This window comes from Podarcis melisellensis (assembly GCF_964234715.1).
Source record: "Podarcis melisellensis genome assembly, chromosome: 9".
Taxonomy (NCBI): Eukaryota; Metazoa; Chordata; class Lepidosauria; order Squamata; family Lacertidae; genus Podarcis; species Podarcis melisellensis.
The window spans coordinates 41610541-41628573 of NC_138541.1; the positions used below are offsets into that span (position 1 = coordinate 41610541).

The 18033-nt window shown below is 41.9% G+C and overlaps 1 long non-coding RNA gene across 4 annotated transcripts in view; it reads left to right on the top strand.

Moving 5' to 3' along the window:
* Positions 1-18033, top strand: part of LOC309378246 — a 221306-nt gene that overhangs the window by 50721 nt on the left and 152552 nt on the right. For 3 of the 4 annotated variants that reach the window (XR_014171937.1, XR_014171938.1, XR_014171939.1), the window contains 2 exons: positions 4359-4469; positions 13148-13270. This is a non-coding gene — a long non-coding RNA (uncharacterized lncRNA). Of the gene's footprint in view, positions 1-4358; positions 4470-10647; positions 10775-13147; positions 13271-18033 lie in introns of all 4 variants that reach the window. The other variant, XR_014171936.1, reaches the window with a different exon arrangement.

Consider the following 18033-nt stretch of genomic DNA (forward strand, 5'->3'; position numbering starts at 1 on the left):
ACAATCCCCTCAGTGTTATGTTCCCATATTAGTTCTAGTATGTGATCTATCATTGGTGTAGCCTGGCTCTAGAATCATAGAACTGTAGTGCTGGAAGGAATGTAGGAATCTAAGGAGGAGTAAGGGCCATGTGCAATATTATAGCGCAGTACAGTGTGAAATAGTACAGCACTCTGGTAGTTGAGCACACGACAGGCTCTGTACTCACCTGGATGCAATCTTCACTCACTACAAGCAACCAGATGAGTAGCTAATGGCACGTCCACTCTGAAAAGTTGTGGAGAGTTGCTTCCGATGATCTTCACTCATGTTGCAGCAAGCCTAGCACTTACGATGCTTAACATTTTCAACAGTGAGAGTCAGTCATAACCAAGTGCAGGCTCTGAGTCATTAATATAATTGTCATGTTTCAAAATGTAATTCTGCATTGGGCTCTGGAATCAATCTTCCCTTTATGCAACGGGGAGTAGTGAGGTTGGAAATGTGCTTTTACAGAGCTGAGAATCTTTCTATGAGCCCATGTCTTGAGTGTCTTGTTTTAACGAGCAACACAATGAAAATTGGGAAGATGAAAAATGTACTTCAGTGGAGCAATTGCCCACTGTTGCATGTTCAACAAATAATTCTGCTATGATAGTACCTGTGAGGATTACATGGAACTATAAACATGTGGATTAGAAACTGATTAATAGCTGATTCAGTTCAAGTTTATGCTCTTGAAAGATATGTGCAAATATTTAACAAGAAAAGAGAATGAAAAGTTCCTTATCTGTATAATAATCAGCAGGAGAATAGCAGCACAACTTATCCTTCCGCAGCAGAAGGCTTTGAAAACAATGCGACCACTTGAATCGCTCTCTCCATCTATGTACTTTAGAGGTCACTGCTACACTTCAGGTGTTTCAAAGGTGTTGAATTTAAAATGAAAAATGAGGTCTGCTGATATTAAGTGCTGGAGCTAATGATGTGAGGCTAATGAATTGTGACCTGTGTTATTACAGTGAAATATTTACAACCATTGGAAATCTCAATTAGATTACTGGCTTTCTGCTTGATGGATTACAGGGGGGAAATGGTGCCTTGGGAGGACTATAAGAAATCTTAAAAACTTGTTGGAAAGCTGCCCAAGAGACTCTGAGAAGTAGTTGTAAGAAAAGTATGCAGTGCCTGCCCTTTGGGTATGGTTCTTCAGGGAGCCTAGATGGGCCTGCTGTTCTGCTCAGGTCAAGATTTCGGAGCAGCAGCAGATTTGCAAGGTACAATTTCCACCATTTAAATGGAAAAGCCTACAGAACTAAAGGCAGGAGTGTTGTGTGTGTTTAAGCATGCAGTAGCAGCTACCCCTGTGGTGAATGCAAACTTTTCTTGCTGTGCATCTTGACTGAGTAGATAGGGACCTGCAAAGGTTTTTTTTCCATTTGAATTTTCTGCAGTTCAACTCCAAAAATGTTCTTTATGCCCTGATGCCACAAAAACCTATAGGGTGGAAAACACAAAATGCTTTGATACGCTTAAACAAATCTTCTGCCAGGACTCAGTCCAACCCTGTGAGAGCCACAGGCAATAAATGAGCCTTCCATCCACTTCATGCCTCTTTCTACTTGTGAGTTGTGGGTTGCTGTTGTGTGGCTATGCATGAAATGCGCATACAGCCCCTGCAGCCCAGGAGTTAAGCATCTCCCACTGCTGACCTCCAGAGCCCCCCGGTTCCAATCTTTATCCTTCTTTCAGTTTATCTGCTTCATTTATGAATCCCATGAAACATCCCAAAGCAAATTACAATAAAAAGTCAACAATGAAAATACATGTAAAAACAATTTCCAATCCAATGCAGTTATAGCCTGGGAGGAAAATGGCCACTTAGGCTCCATTGTGGTTGCCTGTTCACCTTTTCTAGTGGTCTAGCTGACCATTTAGAAATTTGATTGGAGGCTAATTCCACCTCCTTAATGACTTTGCAGTTATGTATCAAATGAGCTTGGCAGTTCTTTACACTTAGGCTTCGTTTTAAAACGGTTAACTTGAGGATAGATGTTTAGAAACAAAGCAACAGTAGCGGTCTCTTCAGGGTTCATTGCAGGGGGAGCAGAATCACAGACCCCTCTAGGTGGCACTGTTGAAATACATCAGAATATAAGGGGCTCATCTTAGTATTATGGGTAGGGAGTGAGAGGAGAAGCAGTCCTTGTCCAGAGAAAGTGGTCATTCAATTAATTCAGCTCCCCTCCGTTACGCACAGAAGCGTTCAACTACCACTCCTCTGCCAAATTGCTCCAACCTCTGTTACAATCCCCATCCCAAAGTTCTAAATTACTTGCGGTTCAATGATGCATCACACATTCCCAAACTATGTGCCTCTTCACCTAAGGAAATCCATTATACTCCATATACAGCAGAGTTGAGAGATATAATTGGTCTCTGGTGCTTCAGGAATACTTGAGTTGCACTTTTAACCCCATATTTTCCTTCAGAACATATCCAAGCATTCTGGTACTACAAAAGAAGATAAGAGTTTGCCACACAACCCTCATTCTACACTTATCAGAAATTGATCTTTTAGTGTGGCACCTAAACTTTGGAATTCCTTGCCTGTTGACATCAGGCTGGTGTCTTCACTGTACTTTTTTTGGCACCTGCTTAAAACATTTTTATTTAGGCAAACCTAAGCCCGCTACAGTGGTACCTCGGGTTAAGAACTTAATTCGTTATGGAGGTCCGCTCTTAACCTGAAACCGTTCTTAACCTGAGGTACCACTTTAATTAATGGGGCCTCCCACTGCCACCGCACGATTTCTGTTCTCATCCTGAAGCAAAGTTCTTAACCCGAGGTACTATTTCTGGGTTAGAAGAGTCTGTAACCGGAAGTGTCTGTAACCTGAGGTACCACTGTACACAGATGTGGTGTTCCATTCCCCTTTAGTGTTAATGTTAATTATTTTAAAATGTTTTTAATTTTTCAAAACTGGTTTTAAAAAATAATTTCAATGTTTCCGCAAACTGCTTAGAGGTTTTCCTGCAATCAAATGATGCTTAAATTTTGTTAAATGAAAACTGGGCTTTGGGTGAAGAATGGATAGCAAAATTATTTTGAAGAATAAATAAGGATGGGTTTTGAATTTCAAAAATGGGGAAGAGGCTTTGTTTGACTTAGTGCAAGTATAGCAACACAGAATTGGCTTCACAGCTTATTTTATTAGAAGAAGCTCTTCATTTGTGCCTGAGAAGATAGAATATTGATGTTAAGAGGCACTGGGCTGTTCAGCGGTGGGGAAACCAATTCCTTTATTTGGATGACCTTTGGCCACTTGCATTTGTAAAATATATTTTCATCATGCCAAAAGTGCATGACAGCAGAAAACTGCAGGTAGCTTGGATTCTCCCCTCCCCCTTTACTTGAGGTCTGTGTTTCTTTCATACTCTGACCTTGAGTGGAATGTATTGAGAATTCTGCAGATTGCCCTTTTAAATTTGGGGTACACAACACAAGATGTTGCAAAGGTAAGATGGAGTAATCAACAGTCAAACAAGCCTTTTTGATGGTGTCTGTTTTTATGACCTTATGACTGTAAAAAAAGAAAGCAAGCTAGATGAATATATTGACTGCTAACAAGCTCCAGAGAGGAACCTGTGTGCTATATTTGCAGTTTAAGGGGGAGTGAACGTATGCACACAGACACTTCATTCTTCCAAGGGATCTGGGTAAAAGTTGAATATTGTAGAAGTCATCTGCACTTTGAGCAGTGCTGTAGCTGGGGAGGGGGTGCTACTGGGTTTTTGTTTTTGTTGCCCTGGGGTGAAGCCTCCAGAGGCACGCCATTGAGGCTCCAATCCTGTGTGTGTGTGTGTGTGTGTGTGTGTGTGTGTGTGTGTGTGTGCAAATGCTCATGGTGTGTGTGTGCCAAAGTGGTTCTTTGATCCAGGTGAAATAAAGACTAGTTTCACCCCTGCTTTGAGCACTGAGTTGAAACAGGAGTGTCACTTTTACAACTTCCTCTTTCAGTCTTACGTATTTTCCAAGGAAAAGAAAAGTACGGTAACCACTCTCACCACCTTCAAGAGGACAGTGAGTGGTGCGGGGTGGGGTGGCAATTGAAGATATTATGGGTGCCAGGAGAAGATATCAAGGCTGCCTTTGCAGTCACAGGCACCATGGTGGCAACCCCGTTTTGGAATATGCTCCCGCAGAACAGATTTAGGGTGAAAACTCTTGGTAACTTTGTTCATATGATTTTTAAAAATTGTAAGCTTCTTTGTGCTTCCTTATAATTCCCCTCCTTTCCCTATTTAGAGCCGGATAATTATTTTATTATACATTCTTTTCTAAAGATACTAGTAATTTAAAAGTCCCTTCTTTCCAGGGTACAGAAATAACTGGTGCTGCAGCAATTAAGAGAGGCTGTTCAAGAGGCAATTAACAGTCTATATGTCACTAATCTCCCAGATGCTGTCAACAGGAAACAATATAATGGGTAAGACCTTCAAACAGGAAATGTTTAATTAAGATTAGAAAAGACCTATGCCCTCCCCCCTCAACTTCCACCACAAGAACATCTGAAGGATCATCTTGTCCTAAGGAGAAGAAGCAGTAACAACTTGTTCTAAATAGATGTTGTTTTTCCCCATTCTAATTTTTTTATTTTTTTTAAATGGATGCTTATTGTTGTAATAATCCTATGTAAACTTCTCTGTGAGGTCCTCCTGGAAAGGAGAATATGGACACTCTAGATAACAGATAAATAGAATAGATAATATAATAGACAGATATGCCGAACAGAACTTATTTGTGAGTAAACATTCGAGAAGCATCTTGCTCTCAGGATGGTATTGTTGGATAATATAATGCTATTCCAAGTGCCACGTGAATCTCCTATTTGAATTCCGCTTTCAACTCTGGAAAAGCCCTGGCTCAGCAGTTGTAAAGACCTCTAGCAGTGAAGCAAGCTGGCTGAACAGTGTGTGGCAATCTCTGTGAGCGACTTCACTTCCACAAGCACAACTCAACATGGGTTGATCTGCAGTATCCACTGCTGTTTTTCTAGAAAAAGAGGTGCCAGAACTCACCATGAACCTTGTTCTCTTATAATGGCAATGGTGCCCACCTGAGGAGTGTTGGAACTGAGTTCTGATGAGATCTGCTGAGAAAAAGGTCCGGCAGTATCCCACAAAACAAGGCTGACTCCCCTCTCTGAACCTCTAGCATGTAAGAAGAAAGAATAATGAAAGCAGCTTTCTGAACAATAATTTCTCTTGTAGTTTGACCTCCTCTTCTGGAACTTTCAGAGGGTTGTAGCTCAGTGCCAGAGCACATGGCCAGCAGCATTTGCTGCTTTTTTAACCTGAGAGCGCGCGGCCCGGCACATGACCACTTTATTAGAAGAGCTAGGCTCAAGCAATAACTGGTCCAAGATTAACTAGGAAACTTAGTTGTGTGATAAGAGTTGTGCATGCTAAACCACTCCACCAGCTCACTATTCTATGACTTACAGTTGACCCTAATAAATGCTAAACTGATGATTAATGAGGACTTTTCTTTCTTTTTAAAAAAGGGAACTGATGTGGAAATGTGAAGTTAAGATTAGAAAAAAGAGAAAGAAACTGAGAGAAACAAAACTGATAGATTTGCCCGTCCCTATTTGGTGTAGAACACTAGAAATAGAGGAAAGTATATTTAAATGGAAAATTCAGGTTACCAGTAGTGAGGTGGGGGCAATAGTGGAGGGCCAGCTGTTGGTACCAACCCCTATTGTGAGCTGCTCAGAAGATTCTGGCTGGCAGCCCTTGATAGCTGCAGAGGTGCTTAGAAGTCCAACAAGAGCGGCAATATCAGCTCTTCTGATTACAGCCTTGTGAATCCCAGGACTTTTCAAATGACAAAGGCTCTCTGGGGTGTCCTTTTAAAGTAAGAGAGCATCTGTGTGTTGTATTTGAATGCAGTGTTTAAACAGAAGCAGCATGTAGATTCCAGTTATGTTCACCATTTATAACACATCAAGGTTTTAGAAGAGGCACCACAAAGCCGAGATGAATTGTTACTGAGGCTGCAACTAGATGTGGAGTGGGAGACTGGTAATTAGAATCTCCTGTGGATTTTCTGCTTGCCTGTTGTTGTTGTTTTAAAAGGATTAATAGTAGCCAAGAAGGACCAGAATCAGATTGGGAGTGTGGCACTTAGAAGCGTGTGAAGTTTCAGCTTTGCTCGCTGTGTATCCGTTCCCCATTCAAAATGGCTTCCCAAAGCTGCTATTTTCCCCTGCAGGAAGCAGAACCAATTTTAATCAGGAAAATAGGAAGACAAAAAGTTACCTCTGCACCACTTCAGAAGCATGGTTCAATCGGATTCAGGGTCCACTGCAGTGGTGCCTATTAATCTTTCTTTTTAAAAAGCTGTGGGATAACTTAATCATGCATCTCCCATGTCATGACTAGACTGGCAGTGAAAGGAGAAATATGGGAGAGCATCTTTATATGTTTTGCATGAAATCTGATAGCTGAGAGTACTAGTGGAAATAGAGAGTTGAGATAACAGTTGAAGTGGGTCGTTGGGCGGAATGTCTCAGAAGGATACCATCAGTTAACAGAAGGTTCATTTATATAACAAAGGGAAGAAAAGTTGGAAAGAACAGCAAAGGTTGCAGGATTTTGATAATGATAAATCTAAATGTGTTTTCTGATCTTCTCCTGGCCTCTGAACCTTTTGGTACTGACCTAGAAGGCAGCATTCTGCGTGGGTTAAAAGGTTATTTGTGTGAATAAGGAAGAAGGGTTTGTAGCTAAGAAGAGGAAATCCCAGCTGATAAGAGGATTCAAATTTTCAGGGGAGTATAACATGTTTTTCAGGTGAAAGTTCAACAGATAAATGAAACATGATAATTGAGTCTGACTCCGTTTGTGAGGATTGCTTAGAAAATAGGCTATTAGACATTGTGAAATGTTTTTAATGGCAGCTATTTTACAGAACAGCCCCAAGTGCAGCAACCTGGCATAAATTACACCAGACCCAGAGTCTGTCCACAAAGGCCTGGGATCGGGCAGCTGCCCAGTGGAATGGAAATGAGCCAATGAAGCACCGAAAGCCAACTTAGCATCACCGTAGGAATTGTGCCCACCTGTGAACATGCAGGTCCCCCACTGCCCTTCTCAGGTGTGTGTGGACTGCAAGTGTACACAGAGACAGCACATGGGAAGTGGCTCAAAAATGGCAGCCCAGGAATGCAAGCAAACAGAACGGAGCACACACAGCATCCCTAGGAACTCTCAGTATATCAGCTGATACACACATGTACCTGAGTCTAAACACCCCAGAACAAGCCCTCAAGGGTGAGTTATCACCTGTGTTTTTCTGCATTTTCTTTCCTTTTGACCTCACTGTTACAATCCTCCAGCATCATGTGTATATGTGTATGCAATTAGGGATGGGGAAGAAAAATTCATTTCACATTTAAAGGTGAACCTACCCAATTCACACTTTCTAAATCAATATGTAAACTGAAACACAGCAATATTTTGAAAGTCACACTTACCGTACTTGAATTTTGCACTGCTGTTCTCCAGCCAAGTAATGTGTACAAAAAATGCACATGCAAGCATAAACTGTGCATAAAACTGTACATTGTTTAAAAGAACATGCAAAAATGTATATTGGGATGAATTACATAAAAAATGTGTATATTATAAGAAATTCACACTCAAATGCTGATGAATTTTCATGAGGACTTTAAAAAAAGAGCAAAGTAATGTGGAGAATGGAATTTAATATTGGAAAAATGAGAAACTGAGATTTGCTGACCCCTACCTGCAATTCAGGATAACACTCCATGCACCTGATGAAATGGATTGTAGTAAGTTTTAAAGTGTGAATGTATTTCCACAAAAAAGGAACAAAAGAAAGCCTGTATAATTTGGTGTTACATGATTTCACACTGTTTCAGAAATGGGCTCTTTGAGACCCTGCCTTCTAGGCATGGAGTCATTTTAGAATGTTAGAAATTAACAGAGAGAGAGAGAGAGAGAGAGAGAGAGAGAGAGAGAGAGAGAGAGAGAGAGAGAGAGAGAGATGCATGTTGCATTTCACTCACCCTGTACAATTCATTGCTAGTCTCCATCATAGTTACTTAGCAGAATTTTCAAAGGTCCCTGGGGTGTGTTTTCAAAGATGATGGTTTCTGTCAAATTGTTCCTATCGCTTACATACAAAACTTTTCTGATCCTTACTCTCTTGTCATGTCTCATGTGTCATCTGTATTTCTGCCATGACTGGCCTGGATGCCTGGAATACAGCCTTTAATAGATATCGTTCCTGGATATTGTGACTGGATGCTTCAACCTCTGGCTTTCCTCTGTTCCTGTCCCAGTCCTATGACTTCCTCGGCTGTTTCTGGTCCCAGTCTGTCCTAATCTTATCTGTCTTTTTGCCCTGAAATTATAGGGTGCTGCCTTGGATACTGATCTCTGGCTTGGTTATCTTAATTCTGCAATTGTTTAGGTCCATAGTACCTGGCTACCCTGTTTAAGCTGATCTAGATAATTTAGGGCACCTCCGGACTGTCAGTATTATCTGGGCATGATCCAAGAACACACTTGGACATTTCGCTTTGAGCAATTAAGAGCTCTGTCAGCAAAGCACAACGATCCCCATTATAAAAATGAACTGTTTGCAATTAGGACAATGACAGGGACATGAATTCAGAAGTGTGGAACCAGCGAATGATTAAAGGGAAGACGTATAAACACTCTGCTAGCAAATGGGGATGGATGCTTATTGTTGTATAACTGTCCTGCAAACAAATCAGAAAAAATGCTCAACAGAGGGTAGATATGATCTAACCTCCATAGCCTCCGATTCTTCGCAGATGAAATTAGGGGCACCCATTGCAACAGCTGCTGGGGAGCAGGAGTCAGCTTTCTCCCACAAGCCCTGCTTGTGGGGTTTCTGCAGGTGTGCTTTCTGGTCAGATCTAACAGGGTTGTTATGTTCTTCCCACCTAAAGGTTGTTCTCTCCCTGCTAAATTACAGTGTAATCCTAAACATATCAATTCAGAAGTAAGTACCTGTGAATTCAATAGGGCATATTCCCAGGTTAAGTGGGGCTACGACTGGAGCCTTAGTTTTTCTGAGATCCTTGTCTTGCTCTGGCCATTCATAGATGTTACCCTGCCCCCCCCCAATGCTTCTTACCACTTCATGGGGAGTTTTTTTAAAGTTTCTATAGGAAGGTGCCTTAGTCAAACCCTTAGTTCAGCTAGCCCAATATTGTCTCTAGTCTGGCATTTTGTTATTCTTTAAGTTGCGACATGCTCCTCTCAGTTGTTCTGACTGGCAGTACAGCTCTCCAGGAATTCAGGTGGGGTGTCTTTTCCCAGTCCTACCTGCATATGTTGTCAGGGAATCAAACCTGACACAGGTGCTCTGCTACTGAGCAGCTACAACTGTGGCCATTTCCCTAAAAAATGAAGCAAGCTTCTGGTCCTCATGGTTCCGGTTGAATGTAAACAGGACCGTAGAAAGCTGCCTTACACTCAGCCTGACCTTTGGCCCATTGTAACTAGTACCATTTGCAGTACTGTCAGCGGGTTACCAGCAGGGGAGCCCGAGAACTTTGTACACCCCTGAGCTTCTTAGAGGATGAGTGGGATACAAAGGTATAAAATATGGGTGGCTAATAAAAAGCAATGCCACTCCCACATCACCCTGTACAACTGGCCAAAGAGGATACCCTGGAGGGATGGGCTTTCTCTGATGGGCTTTCTGGGTGAGTGCTGCTGTGCCACACCCACCCCAGCATAGCTTTTCCAAGGAGGCCAGTCAGCTGCAGGAGAGACCAGGGTGCCTGCAGCCTTCATTGCACCACAAAGGTGTAGAACCCCTTGCCTCGAAGGCCCCCATTTCCCCTTCTCCTCACCCAGCAGCAGCTTCAGCACCTCAATCACCTGCCTCAGTACTGTCTCGCTCCCGGCCATGGCAGCAACTTTGCGCTATGCTTCAGGCCCTCATCTTAGTAAGGCCAGGTAATGTTGCCTGTTGTTTTTGCTCCTAACAAATGTCAACATCTGCAGTGTGGAACCTGGGAAGAGAGTACTATGTGACCATGGATGGCAGCCATTTCCAGCCTAGCATGATTGCCTAGGGTTCCATCCTGTGTCATGGTGACTGATTATTCTACCGTATCCCACAACCCCCCCCCCAAAAAAACCCACAGTAGCAATGTACCACTAAGAAGGCAGGAACACTTTTAGTATTACTGACCAGTGAAACAGTAGTTTCAGCAGTGGCATTGCTGAAGACCTAACTCCTGACCACTAAAACTAATCTTCTCAATAGAAAAGGGGAAATAGGCAAGCTTACCAATCTGTCTCTGCTTACACATGACAAATGGCCGTGTATGTTCACGTATTTCCCATCTCTCAGACGAGGGAGAACACCAGCATGTCTTGATTTATTTCACTAAGCAAGGGAACATAGGAATTGTCATCTCAGGTAATAGATGGGCTTGATACTCTGTTCTTGGCTTTTTTGTTTTGATGTTCCAGGGAGATATATATAATGCTAGGTGGTACAATTATGAAGTAACCTTTACATAACTGCATTTCTTTTCTCTCCCGTCTGCCGTCTATTCTTTTACTATGTTTTTTGCTTTTGCTTTTTGATAGGATAACTAAAGGTGAACAAAAAGAAAGATGATATAGGCATTCTTTTAGATTGTTTCCCAAGAAAAGCATCCATAAGTGCCTCCAAACTGTCAGTATTTTGCGGGAGGGAGTCACACCAGAACTTCACGTTTGCGCAGCTAAGGTGCATTAAAGGGCTCTGCCACCATTGCAAATCAAATCCACTTAAAAACTTGGACTTTTGCAGTTTGGAAAGTGATGGGGAAATGTATTGAACAGTGTGGGCTGAAAGAATGATGCACAGGAAGATATGGGCTGTGTACACGCGATACAGCACAGTTCCCCCCAAAAGAACTGTTCTGGAAATTGCAGGTTTGTGAAGTGTAAACTACAGTCTCAGGATTCTTTTCAAGATGTATGTGTGCACGCGCTTGCTTTAAATGCATGGTTTGTATGCAGCCAGGTAAACACCTTTCAAGCAAATCAGAACGAATGTTCAATAAAGACCAAACTCTGGGAATGTTGTGGGTAACAGGAGAGGATATATTGATTAATATTATCCTTCCTTACTCGTGCTAGCAAGTTTCTTCATACAGCAGAGTGCATTCCCCTATTACACAGCAGGAAGCTGGTTGCAGACTCATTGGAATCTCTTAAGATAATAAGCAATTCAATCTGGGTTGCCCAGATTGGGATATGTTCCTGGTAATATCCCTTGAATCCCTCCTAAAAGAATAAAGACACAACAGTCTTATTCATAAGTAACAAAAAGAAGTTTACAGTGGTACCTTGGGTTACAGACGCTTCAGGTTACAGACTCCGCTAACTCAGAAATAGTACCTTGGGTTAAGAACTTTGCTTCAGGATGAGAACAGGCGGAGGAGGCGCAGCGGCAGCGGGAGGCCCCATTAGCTAAAGTGGTACCTCAGGTTAAGAACAGTCCTCCAGAACGAATTAAGTTCTTAACCCGAGGTACCACTATACTCACGATCAGGCGGAGCACAGTGTGATCCCTGAAGACAGGCTTTAGGATTAAAGTTACAAATAAGTACAAATAGTTTTACCCCATATGGGAGGTAACCCAGTCTAAGTGTAGCAGGAAGCAGGCAGGATGAAAAAGAAGGGAGGTGGCTATGTGACTTGGCCTTTACCAGGTCTGGAAAGGTCATGCCCACCTACTGGTCACATGCAAAGAAAGGATGCTCTAGCCAGGTGTAACAGGAAGTTTGACTGGCTGGACCAACATTCCCTGCATGTCCACTCTAGCAAACAGGTAATGTTATACTTGACTGCTCCAGTGGATTACATCCCATACAAACACAATCTAACCACCATGTACACTTTTGTGCAAGCAAATTAAAATGACCCCCAGGTGGCGCAATGGGTCAGTGTGTCTGGCTGTTAACCAAAAGGCTCAAGCCCACCCAGGGATAGCTGTGGCATTGCAGGGAGTTGGACTAGATGACCCTTTGGGTCCCTTCTAAATTTCAACTCTGTTTTTCTGAGAGTCTGTGAATGCTGTATAAGCAGGTTGTATTGAGGAGCCCTGTGTGTGAGTGTCAGAGAGAAGGAGGCCTTCTGAAAGTTTAATAAAATTTTGGCTGGAGCTTTTTGCCTTACAGAAAGCCTGCATCTGCTGAAATTTCTTCTTCCACCCATCTATTAAACATGCTGGAACCCTGATCTCCTTTGCAAGTTTAAGGCCCACTTTTAGTCTGCCACACTCACCACTCTTTTGATAAGTACTGGGAGGGTGCGGGCTGAACGGGCCATCAGTGAAAGTGGAATACAAGCTTGTTGTGTTTATACAGCCAACATGTGCACCTTTATTCTGAGAGCTGATTCATGCAAGATAGCCATCTGCTGTTTTTACACAGGAAATAAAAGATGGTGTTGTTAGCATTTAGGCAAGTACAAGGCACCTGGCACAGAACCGGGGAGGCATTTCTTCAGTCCAGAAATGTAGTAAGCACCTTTGTTCCTCCTCAGCTGCCTGCAGAGAGAGATACAGCTAAGGAGGTATAAAACAGCCATACCACTATGGTGAGGTATGCATGAATTAGGCCTTAGTTAAATCAATTGCTGATCAGCTGCATAATGGCTTTTCCTGTGCTCTTATCTCTTTGCCACTTTTTTTTCCTGATAAAATGTCAAGGGGTTTAGCAGAAGCTAATGTGCAAAGACCCAGATCTGCTTGTGAGATCTGCCATGTGTGTGTGTGTGTGTGTGTGTGTGTGTGGAATCCTTCCCAAAATACAAGCAATACTTGGTATTAGGAATTTCAGCTCATGGTCTCTGTTTCTGCATAGCGTATAATCAGCTCAAGAGCAGAACATCTTTAGTACATTTTTATCTACAACCCTCAATACTGAGGGGATGGAAAGAGAATCTTCTGGTGAATTCTGACTCAGATGCACATGGGTGCCAAAGACTGTCCTGTGCTTGAATTTCTCAGAAGCCATTTTGGTCTTGGAACAGTTTGTTAGAACAGCGCACATGTCAGTATATTCTGTCTCTGAATTATCACATGCTTGGTTTTCAGGTTCATTCCATGTCCTTACAGAACTTTGGAGTGGCACAGAGGAAGGATTTGCAAAATCTCTGAAGCAGCATTCCCTTAAATCACCGTGGGAGCCAGCTGTGGCTCTTGACAGGCTCAAAATAAGTAAGTTGACTTGTAAGTTGCTTTTAAAAAATCTCTCAGGGATTCTTTTTCTTTTTTTCTTTTTGATTCAGCTGGATCTCCTCCAGTATGTCTGCTCTGACTATGGCAATCGAGAGCCGCAGTTGGAAAGCATTCCTCAAACTGCTGCAAGCTGCAGACTGCCATTTGGTGGCTTTTTCTTCCTGCCAAAAAGAGTCAAGTTCTACTGAAGCTTTGACAGCTGTGCCTTGTCATGAAGAAAATCCTCCTAAGAACAGAACAAATGATTTATCTTGATAGTCCTATGTAATGACCAGTTTTATTTGCAGAATGCTTTCAGCGAGTTGTGTATCACCCCCCCCATATTTCCCCTAGCAACAGACTGAAAGAGAAAGAGAGGGAAATAACTTATATCTTTTTTAAAAAAACAAACAAACCCAAAAGCAAACCACCCACAGTTCATCAGGGTTTGGTTTTTCATATCTTGTGAAGCCAAAACGTCTGGCTAAAGATGATTGGCATGGAGGAGGAAATTGGGATTTGTATTGAGTGAACACAGAACCAAGGCAATTAAATCACATAAAAGTGCCAAATTATATTAGCAAGGATGTGTGCCACTGAAGTTCCTCAGAACCAGTCTGCCTAATATCGAGCCAGACGATTGGTCCATCTAGCTTAGTATTGCCTCAACTGATTGGCCATGGCTCTCTAGGGTTTCAGGGTATTTTCACCCTACCTGAAGATGCCAGAGATTGAATGTGGGGCCTTTTGTAAGCAAAGCAGATGCTCTGCCACTGAGCTTCATCCCTTTCTCCTATTAAGGGAAAGAGGAATTTATTATTTCTTAATCTTTGAATCTTCTGAATAACTAAGTTGTTTAAACATTACAACATTACAATATTCAAAAGAAAAATGTTACAAAAATAATACTGGGTTTCCTTTTTTATGGTGGCATTAACAGTTGTGGCCCTGTTCTGTTTAGCTCTCCACTTCTCCTCCTGGCAATGCACTAATGATAGATCTGGGCGTCACTGACACAGATAATGAAGAGATTGTTCTGGGTTTATCCCTTTTGACTTGATAGCTTCACACGCATATGGGAAAAATTCATTTGCTGTTTCAATTACTTCTGTAATTAAGTTGATCAAACACAATCCATATAAATTACCTAAATTGAATTTGATTGACTTCTCAGTCCCATGAAGTGAATAGGGTCATGTAAACCATACTGAATAGCTACACTAAACATACTTCATTTTCAAAACTTTGAATTTGCCAGAAAAAATAGAAATGCATTTAATACACTTTCTAGATGAGCACTCTCTATACTTAAGTCTCAGAATATTTGTTTCTGTTTATAAAACTCTATACTCCTATTTCTGTTTAGAAACCTTTCTGTTTATAGAAACCACAACTTTTACGTATTCCGTTTCTCTTTTAAGGGAAAAAACAAGAAAGAGCCTAGTAGTACCTTGAAGACTAACCTATTTATTATGACATAAGATTTCATGGACTGGAAGTCCACAAAAGCTTATGCCATAATCAATGGGCTAGTCTTTAAGGTGCTGCAAGTCTCCCCATGTTTTTTTGCAGCAACTAACCTAATGCAGGAATGCAACCAAAATGGGCACACAAATACATATATTGTAAGCATACAAGGCTTGCTTACAATGAACACAGACATATTGTACACTGGTAGATTTATACATTTCAAGTATTGGGCATGCAGGTGCACAAACTATATAGTCATTAAATGTTACATGTGAATGTGTGTGGCACTAGTATTTGTCCACACAGATTGTAGCATGTAAATATCTCTACTGTCATTAGGGATGTAGACCTCACTGCAGCTCTTTGTCTAGATTCGCACCGTAGTTTATTTCCTTTCCTTCACATTTCCCTAACTATTAATTTCTGCATTATATTTGAGCTTTCACACAATGTAAAAGCCACTTTTAGAAATCCAGTGGAATATAGTAGAAGTTTACCACTCGCTTCTGTATTCATTTGTTCCAGAAAAAAATCCATTTACAATCCCATTAACCCAGAAAATTGTGGGGGTGAAGTGATGAAATTTGGGGACAGTATACCAGCATAAAGTTGCTTCGTTGTTGTGTCGCATCACATCCACTGGTGTGAATGAAATTTAGTAGGACATGCCGGTATAGTGATTCAAAAGCCACAGCTCCATAATGCAACAGGTACTGCAATGTGAAAGGAACATTAGAAAACAGGGCAGAAGCACTAACGTTTTAACCAGCGATATTGAATGCAATATTCCCCATATCTGAATATTGTCAAACATTTGACAGTGTTTGCCACCATGGAATGCGTGAAACAACATTTAACTCAAGGTTAGGGAAACTGCAGCTTTCCAGATAGTATGGCCAATGGCCAGAAAACGTTGGAGTTGTGGTCTGTAGGGCCACAGGTACCCCATCATCACTTAAGTATTTTTTTAGATGTATTTCCATTCAATATGGCCTGGATCATCAGTAGTCTTGGGATATAATTGGATTTCAATGATATATCTGAAAGTTGGGACCATCTACAGAGCTGAGCCACATAAGGGTTGACAGGTGTCTGCTTAAGGGCACAGCATGGTTCATGACCACAACCAGGTCCGGGCTGCAGCGTCAAATCTTTATTGAAGGGCAGTGCATCACAATAATAGACTTTGCAGGTCCATTATATCCTTGTTCTCTTTTAAATTCTCGACAGCTTGGCTCTTTTCAGATTTGAAAAGAGGTACCTTTGAAGTGAACCAGCTTTCAGATTCTGAATGTTCAGAATCATTGTATGTCTAACTCCAATGTAAAAGGTTTGGGGAAGTTCTTAGCAAGCACAGTTTCAGTAACTGTAATTAGAACTAAAAGGCGTGCATAGCACTGAATCATCAGATAATGCTTAAGCTGTGGTGTCACATCACTGTATAATTGACAACTTGCTGTGCAGGGGAAAAAAATGTAATAATAGCGCTTAGCTGTTATGCAGTTTTCCTGGAAATAGCAGAAGTCATGATTCATGCAGAGAATAGAGGCAACTTCACGGAGTTTACTAAACGTTTGCCTCAACAACCCAGTTCCATTACTTTGAAAGCAAAAGGCAACTGGCAATGAGTGTTGCTTCTGTAGGGAACAGATTTCACAGTTTTACATTTGTGTATCTTTCTAGTGTTGTTTTTGTGACTGGGATCTGTTGGCTTTTTGTGCCATTTGGCAAACAGGAGGAACAAGTCCCAAGAGGAATGATGGTTAAACATCTACAAGTGAGGCCTGCAACAAAATGTTACAGTATATCCACGTCACCTCCTGATAAGGGAGCTCCTTTCAGAGTTCCAGCCAAGCAGCAGTGCTTTTCTCTAGGATATGTAAGCTGATAGAAGCACAAGCTGGACATTTACAGCTTTTCTTAAACACCCTTGCACTTACGCAGACCATTTGGCATCCTGATACCATGTTCTTGTTTCTTAGAGACTTGTTTTGGCTTCATTTCTGTCAGCATTTGCCATCTTAAGTTCTCTGTTAAAGAGAGTGATGTATCAGGTTGAGTATGTGCTGAACACTTCACAATGTTTTTGCCAGGCAGTGCCCAAAAAAGAATGTAATAAAAGTGGTTGTTCCCGTTTTAGAGAGAAGTTACTAAAATGGATTAAGACATCCATTATCCTCTTGTAGACAATACATGGATACTTGGCTGATATGGATGTTGGCCAATATTGTGAAAACCCTTGTTGCCGATGCCATGACTTTGAGCATCTTCAGTAAGGAATAAATTGTATCAGTAACACATTGATTTACTTGAATCACACCATATTCAGTAAAGTTTCTTTTTAAATAGAATTGGTAACTGGTGGCCTTGCAGATGCTAGTCTCCAACTTCCGCGATCCCTGACAAAATGGCCTTACTGACTGGGGCTGATAGGAGTCGTACAGCATCTGGAGCGTCACAGGTTTTATTATTTATAATATATATAGATATATGTTTTATATATCTAACAAATGTCTGATAATATTTCTCATACAAGAGACATTATTGTCTGGAAGACTATGAAACAGGAGGAAAATATATTTACAACTAAACCACTAGGTGGCAGATAAACCATTGCATAGCGTTTGCATCTTAAAGCAGAGTTGAATCTTGCCTTTATAAATGACACTAGGGAGAAACATGAGTTTAATTTTTGTTCAATTTTCAAAACATCTCTGTGGCTGCTCTTTGAAACTGTGCTTGGGAACTTTTTGAGAGACACTCAAACTGTGAAGGAGAGTGTATTGGCAAATAAGCCTGGGGACCTGCCTGTGGCAGAGCTTCATGCTCCGGCACCGGGGGGGGGGGCAGAGAGCAGGTGGGGATGGGGCTGGTGTGCATCCCGGGGGCGTGGCACGCATCCTGGGGGTGTGGTGTACCGCCCGCAGGGGGTGGTGCCCAGCGCGGGCAGGCGGGGAGGGCAACCGCTATTGCACCCTGCCGGGATCGTCCTGCTGGCGTTGGTGCGCTCCCCCTGCATGCCTCTTCCTCCGCCAGTGGGACCTGCATGGCTGAGTATCCCACAGTAAGAACTGCCAACTTTCCAGTTAACCAGTGTAGCAACACCTTCAGGACTTTATTAGGCTATAATGTTTACCCCCACCCCCAGGGTGTGAAAAAGCTTCTGGATGTTTTTCAGACAGCAAACTTCAGGTTTTGGTAAATCAGTTTCCCATAAGTTGACAACCCATCATAGATGTCCATGCTTATTGATTGTTTCCACATCTTCCTTAATTACTTGGAGCCACACGTTG